The sequence below is a fragment of the Desmodus rotundus genome, chromosome 10, assembly GCF_022682495.2.
Source record: "Desmodus rotundus isolate HL8 chromosome 10, HLdesRot8A.1, whole genome shotgun sequence".
NCBI lineage: Eukaryota > Metazoa > Chordata > Mammalia > Chiroptera > Phyllostomidae > Desmodus > Desmodus rotundus.
The window spans coordinates 91,973,200-91,981,423 of NC_071396.1; positions in this window are offsets into that span (position 1 = coordinate 91,973,200).

An 8,224-nucleotide genomic window follows, 5' to 3' on the forward strand; every position below is an offset into this window, starting at 1 on the left:
TATTTATATTTTCATTCATTTGTCCCTATTTAATCTGTTCTGTGTAGTCTAAATGGTATGATCTTTTCAACTGATCATGTTACCTCTTCTCTTAAAACTATTTAATTATTTCTTAATTTTTCTCAAGCAAAGATAATACTCTCTCAGGTGGTTTACAAGGACCTGTGTGGCTTGGCTATTATATATTTTGCTAAAATAATTTCTCTCCGAACTCAATATTTTAGGATAATGCTGATATTCCTGTCTTATAAACCATATTGAATTTTCACTAAAATTGTATTGGACTAGTTTTGTAGGCTTTTCTCCTAAGACTTAATGGCCATTCTTTTACTCACCCCTTCCTGTTAGGGGAACACCTGTTTCTGCATAAACACACGGAACAATAAGTAAGTAAATTAATAAATAAGGAGAGAGGAGAAATGACCAAAGATTTAGAAAAATAAAATTTATAGCCACATTCACAAAAGTATACAAGTAAAAGCAAAATCTGTTATTCGCTCTTTCTTCTCATCCTTGCTTCCCATGAGGAAAAAGAAAACACTCAGCCATAATATTCAAGTCATTCGAAAATCTAATCAATTCAATATTTTGCCAAACACAAAATTTAATTGAAAAAATAAATTATTTTGTATTATAAGGAAGATTATTTTGAAAACCATTTATATACTAATTAGAACTCTAATTAGTTTTCTATAATGAGAAATACGTTATGAAAATTTTATTTCTCTAGAGATTGTGAGGAATATTAGTAAGAATTTAGTTTAGAAACAACAGCCAATTAAGACTCCTACTTAGGATAGAAAAATAAACATTAAAGGCATTTACCTCCTAGCTCCTTAGAAATAAGAGTAATGATATATCACTATAAAATAATTAGAAGTGAGAATGTTGTAGTGATCTTTATTTTGTACTCATCTAACATATGGCACCACAAATTAAAAAAATGGTATATTTTTGTTACCAAATCAGGCCCATAAAAGCACCTCTCCTTTTTTAAATACTAATTTCCTCTCTAGTTCTCATCTAATCCTGATCTACTTACAACCTACAGTCAGATTTGTGTTCCTAAAGCATTTCCTCCATCATGCCTTCCCTTTCCAAAATACTTCAAGATGTATTGCAGTTTTCTTTACCTCTCAAAAATTACATCATAGTCTGGTTTCAACACAGTGTTGCTTACCCCCCTTCTGGACATTTTTTCTTTCTTTTTTTTAATATGTTCATTGGGTTTCCCAGGTATTTTTTCAACAATACTTCTTTCTTTCTTTTTTCTTTCTTTCTTTCTTTCTTTCTTTCTTTCTTTCTTTCTTTCTTTCTTTCTTTCTTTCTCTCTCTCTCTCTCTCTCTCTCTCTCTCTCTCTCTCTCTCTCTCTCTCTCTCTCTCTCTCTCTCTCTCTCTCTCTCTCTCTCTCTCTCCTTCCTTCCTTCCCCCCCTTTCTTTTTTTTTAAAGAGAGAAGAGGGAGGGAGAAAGACAGGGAGAGAAACATAGATGTGTGGGAGATACATCAATAGGTTGCCTCTCACACATCCCTACCAGGGACATGGCCTGCAACCCAGGCATATGCTCTGACTGGGAATTGAACTGGAGACCTTTTGGTTAGCAGGACATCACTCAGCCCACTGAGCCACACCACTCATGGGCTGGACATTTCTGTAATATTAAAAACAACCATTGCTTTGGCTGGTGTGGTTCAGTTAATTGTGTGTCATCCTGCAGGATGTGTGACTGAAAGGTCACACATTTGATTCCAGGTCAGGGCACATGCTTGAGTTGCAGGTTCAGTCCCTAGCTGAGGCACGTGCAGGAGACCACCAATCAGCTTCTCTCTTACATCGTTGTTTCTCTCCCTCTCTTCCTCCCTTCTTTCCCCTCTCTCTGGAATCATTAAAAGAAAAAAGTTGGAAAAACAACAACCATTGTCTCCTTTAACCACCGATCTCTTACTTTCCAACCTGTGTAGCAGTATTTTTGTTATATCTCTGACAGAATAAAAGAAAAAAAATATTAAAGGTAAATAGAGCTTCATGGAAATTTGGGACACATTAATTACACCAATATATGTAGAATGAGAATACCAGAGAAGAGGAGATAAAAAAGAATTTTAAAAATGTTTGAAGAAATAATGTCTGAATACCTCCCAAGTTTGATGAAGACATTAATCTACTTGGTCAAGAAAGCCAATAAACTCTAAGTATGATAAGCACAAAGAGATACACACCCATGCAAATATTATTCAAAATGTTGAAAGTCAAAGATAAAAAGAAAATCTTGAATGCAGTAAGTGAAAAATAATTTATTGCATACAGGGGAACAGCATTAAGATTAACAGTTGACATCTCATTAGATAATGGAGCACAGAAGACAGTGGGACAACATATTCAAAGTACTTAAAAAAATTCTCAACCAAGAATCTTAAACTCAGCAAAACCACTTTCAAAAATAAAGGACAAATAAACACTCTGTCATATTATAAAACAAACAAAAAATAGAAAAACAGAATTCATTACCAGCCAACTTGCCCTATAAGAAATGTGTCTAAAACCAAAGTCTCCTAAAAGAACTCACCATATACTCCCTGTGAGCAAGGAGGAAAGACTCATCACTGGAGGTGAAGAAAATTCTGTATGCTACACCTGAACACTGTCACAAAGCTATTATATCTTTCATCTATTCTCTTAGGGGCTAATTTATCTTCCTAAAAAAGTTATTTACTTTTCCTTAAGTGGCCCTTCTCTTTCTCTTTTTCCCCTATTAAGATAGTATTTAAGCCCCAAATTCTTACCATCCTTTTGAGTAACATTTTTGTGACCTCAAATATCTTCTGATCAAAATAATATGTATGCCACAGTAGCATATTCTATACCCCTTCAGAAGTATTAATGTGATGTCTCTTGTAGAGCAATTAAATTATTCAGGCGGAGGTTTGGAGGAAAACTGGCTCTGTTTCTATAAAAGTCACAAAGCTAGAAAGTGTACTGAGCAAGGTAAACATCTGAGAAGTGGTAGGAGGGACCGTGGGAGAGAGTGCAGCATTCAAGGAGGCAGATACCCAGGGAGACAGGACAGACAAGTTTTATAAAGGACAAAGGGTCCTACAAATGGCAGTCCATGTGATTCCTGAAACAAACTAGTGAGATGAGCATGACTGCTGTCTTTACTTTTGTGGAAGATAGAGACTAAGAGAGGTATTATTCAGAGTGCAACTTGTGGAAGGAGTATCCCAAAACACCCCTCTGCTCTTTCAGTTGATCTCATATACAGTTTTGCAGATCAAGTCTTCAGTCTAGCAGAGACACCTACTTGTCATGGATATAGAGAGAAGTATACAATTATATACATGGAAAGCACTTAAATCAGTGTCCAGCACACTGTAATCACCTCAAAAAGCACCATCTGTTTTGAGGTCACCTTTGAAAGGCTGCATAGGTTAGTGGTCAAGAACATGAACTCTGAAACCAAATTTCAGGACATAAAACCAGTTTCTTTGCATACTGACTGTGCTAACCTCTGTGTACATCATTCTCCTCAGCTTTAACATGGAAAATTTGGAGAAACTGCTTCCCATGTTCCTTCTTATTTTTTCTAAATTTGAGTTAAATGAATTAATGTATGATAAGTATTTTGAATTTTTTTGGTAGAAAGTATGTGTTACTATTACCAAATCAGCTATTAGGCAAGTGGCTCCTGCTATTCTACAGTGTTTGCAGAGTAGGACTAAAAACAAAAGTAAAAAATCCTATTAAGAACCTTTGGGTGGTAGATTTTTCATTTCTGATTAAAACAAACCCCATTGATTCCCACCAGTTATGTAACATCCATATCCACATCCATGAATTGATCTTTTTTTTTTGTAAAGGTGCGATTGTGTCTAGTGTCTGGAGTTGTCTAGTAGTACAAAGTTCCAAAAATATTTGTGATTTGAGAATAATGTTTAAATATCTTTTTTGTAATGTAAATAAATTGAAATTATTTATTAAGAATATAAATCAGTTAAAACCAAGAAATTTTAAAAGTGAGATTGAAAGTAATAAATTTATACAAATTAATGAGAGGAGATTTAAAAAAAGGAAAACTAGAAATCTGTGAAACAACAAAAGAACATAGAAGTGTAATAGGTAAGAATTCCAACAATGAACTTGGCAGTGAAAAAAAACAAGGATTGATTCCCCCAAAATAATACATTAGCATTGAGCAGGAGCAGTAAGTCACAGTTTGAGAATTTGTCCAGATGATTATTTAAATATGAATTTTATTGTTGTAGAAATTCAAAGGAGCCTAAAACTTACTAAACCATGAACAGTCAGCACAGTAGACTATCACTCGTGGTGACATGCGCTGATCTTGCCAATTGTAAAGGAGATGGTCAGACATTTTTGAAATAACAGAAGAAAATTATTATAAATAAAGAAGCACCAGGTTAGTCTCAAAATCTCTTTGAATAGTACAGCTCGCTTAATGGAGATAAATGATGGGTTCCAAACCAAGTCTAATGTGTTCCAGACTTTTCTTGGATTTAGTCTAGTTGGGTAAAATGAACATGGTCTTAGGCAAGCAAATAATTTGATTATTAACTGGCAATCTAGATAAAAATACCTGGCAACCTAACTACAGTGTTATAAGAGCTCTGATTTGTTGTGCTATTTAAACATTTGATTGTGCTATTTAAACTAGGCTATTTCTTATATGTATTCTATTTGAAAAACTTATGTCTTTGGGTTCCTTCATGCCTTTTCTCCCACGAAAAATAGTCTTTTTCTCTTTATTTTATCATTTTTTCCTGACCATTTAAGAGGAAGCAAGGACTTCTTTTTTCATCACATCTGACAGGACTGATGGAGAGCAGAGTCATTTGCCTAGACCAACAGCTGTTCCCTAAATTCTAATCAGTGGAATTATCCATCAGGAGGGTCATTCCACATACATCTCACTTCTCTGACACTTGGTCTCAGCTCGGGAGAGAATCAGCGGGAACAGTGTTAGGAACTGTCCTGCCTGGTTTCAGAGGCTGTAACCCCTCATGGTTAAGGCTGAGTCAGAGTTGGGACCATAAGCCACTAAGGAGACAAAGCTTGTCTCCCTGGCAGGTGTGCCACCTCTGCCCACTTCACCTGGCTTGGCCCTGAGCTTGGCCAGTTAGCCAATGACGGGTAAGAATCCTCAAGGGAGGATCAGCCTAAGACAGGCATGGTCACAGAAGAGGCCCGCAGGGAAGGACTTGGTGGGCTGTGGAAAAAGGGGGTGATGGACCCTCGCCCCAAGGCTTTGAAATAGCCTGAGTCCTCATTCTGTCTGCAAGAAGTCTCCTAATCTCTTGGCTGCCTTACTTCCCTTGCCTGACTTAAGCCTGAAGCAATAACAGAGGGCAGTGCAGTCCTGTGCTGGGAGGGGCGGATTCCCTGGGGAATCAGGCCTAAGAAAAATACATACATTACTGTGAAACCTACTTAATTTGTACCCTCAGTTTAAAAGATAAGGGTCCAGACCTGAGATGAGTCTGGCGCCTAAAGTTTTACGGCCCTCTAACTAATTGGCTGTAACTCAGAATAAGCCCTCAAAGTTCTCTGTAAATCATGTATTGTTTAACCCTTACTGCCTGACAATGATTGATGAGCTTTATCTGTATTCCTGTGCGAATGAATCTAATAAAAGCCCCTGGAGAGAGAGGCTCTGGGCCCTTCTCCTTTGAGAGAAGCGGCCACCTTTCCTTCCCAAGCAGATCATGTCTTGGTAGCCTTTTTCTTCAACCGTGGTGGACCGGGGGGCTGCATTAAAGCCCCCCGACAGAACAGCGTCTCCAGGACAGAAGGCCCAGGGGGTGAGAGAGTGGGAGGACTGGGGCGGGAGGACTGAGAAGAAGTGGAAAATATCAGAGGGCTCTCGGGCTGCGAGACCTGCACACTTGAACAGAAAACTAGCAGTTTCCATGGACACAATAATCTTGAAGTTTTATTATGAACACCGGACATGAAGCTTGATCAGGATGCTGCCATGAAGACTAGCCTGGAAAAATATTTAGGTTCCCAATTCAGTTCTAGGAATAGTTCCCTGAGGCACGGGTTGTGAGAGAAGTTTTATTAGAAACCGCGTTTTCTAGGGCTACTCGGGTCTTTCCCAGCAACCATATCCCAGAAGAGGGCTTTCTTGTGAATTAATAAAGGGCTGAATACCCTAGAAAATCTAGTGACGTAACTTCCTATTCCTAACAAATACCCACTGTGATGGTGGGTATCATGTGCAGCTCTCTTGCCGCGACACCAGCCTCCACAATCTGGAAAAGGCAGGTCCTTCAGGGTCCCAGGGGTCTTTTCTTTTCATTTTAGACCAACAAAAATAATGCATTTGTTCACCAAAGTGTAAATAATAATAATAATAATACTTTTAATAATAATAATAATATTTTTAGTGATTCTAAAATGCAGACATGTGATTTAGTTTCTACCAATATGATACATCCATGAAAGGTGCACAAATGATTCAGAGTTGAGTTATGTGAGGAAAAGAGAGAGATGGGAATGGATCATCAACTTTGCTTCTGTGTATTGCTAGTTAGCCTGGTTCTGTACCTGACACTATGGTTGTGGCTTCCTGATTTGAAATGAATATGGTATTACATGGCTGACCAGGTTCTACAAGATGGGGTGGAAGTTATCCTGGAAGCTCAGCCTAGAGTCCATTCCATTAGCCCTTCCAATGCTTTGGAAGTTATTTGTGTATTATCTATGTAACATACAGGGAATTCTTTGCTCTACAAACTAGACTAAGTCTTCTGGTTAAGAATTCAGACCCACAAAAATCCTTTCTAGGTTTTCTCTTGTAAGACCCTCAGCTAGATGTCCCTGGAGTCTGTTTTCAAAAGGAGCTTTGTGGGCATATGTAACAGGTGTAGCTCTGCGTGTCCATGCTCTCTGTCTTCCCATGTGCGAGCTCTCTGGGGTGAGGCTCATGTATTATTCATTTCTCTTCCCAGCACTATCCTTAGTACACAGCTGGCACTCATAAATAGTTCCTGAATAAAAGAATGGCCAAAGTAGGCAAGCTGTATCAGAAAAAAATCCCAAAGATCCTGTAGAAAGTCAGGCAGAAATACCCCTCCTTTATGGAGTTCTTTCATTAATCAAGCTTCCCACACTCCCCAACATATTTACCAATTAACAGGTGATTTTGTTGTTGTTGTTGCTGTGCAGGGATAGTACTAATGAGCAAGACAGTCATCTGCCCAGAGAGCAAGTGAAAGGAGTACTGTCTGCTTCTGCCTTGTTTCCCCAGCCCTGCCTTGGATGGGGCCACCTTAGAGGACGCCAGCCAGTGCCTTTCAGGAATAATGGGGTTTCTCATGCACTAGTGTTCTCTAGGCAACTTTCAAAATTCCTGATGCCTAGGCCATCCCCCAGATCCATTAAATTAGGAGCCCTGGAAGTGAGTCCTAGACATTGATTGGTATTTTGTAAAATTCACAAGGAATTCTTATGTGTAGTCAAGGCTGGAACCATTGCTCAAATGATTTAATACTTTAATATACTTGAATCAAGTATATCTCTAAGAAACTCTTAAAATGAAAAGGTGCTCAGCTTTGTTGTTATTGAACCCATCTAAAAGAGTTTATAATGTGAATAAATGAGTAAATAAAATTTTTTCTCTGTTACCAAATAAAGTTTATTCCTGAAATGGAGGATGATTCAATCTTATCAAATCAATATACAGTAACACCATCATAAGTCAAAACATATGAATAACTTGAGAGAAACTAAAAAGTAAAGTTATTTAAAGTTATTTAAAATAACTTTACAGTTATTTATGATTTTTTTTTCTTTTTAATTGAATTTATCGGGCTGAAGGCATCTTTAAAGTATCCTCAGAGTGGGAGAATTTAACTCCCATTCATAATATTGTATGCTAATCATAGGCTTTTCATAATCTAAATTATTCTATTCCATTCTAATCTAATATCTGTATCACTCTAATTGAGTATCTCTGTTGTCTAATTGATCAAAACACTATTTCAGAGTTTATGACAATTAAATTTTCTAACTAAAACAAATGTTTAGTTTATTTCAAATAAGAAACAATCAATTCCTTTAAAAAAATGCCAAAAACTAAACAGCAGCTTGTTTTCCTTTTAAGTTTGTTTTCTTCAATTAATGTAATAAATTTCTTTTCAATGAGGAAGCAAACATTTTTAATTAAACTAATTAGAAGTATAATAATTACTCATGGTTAAATAT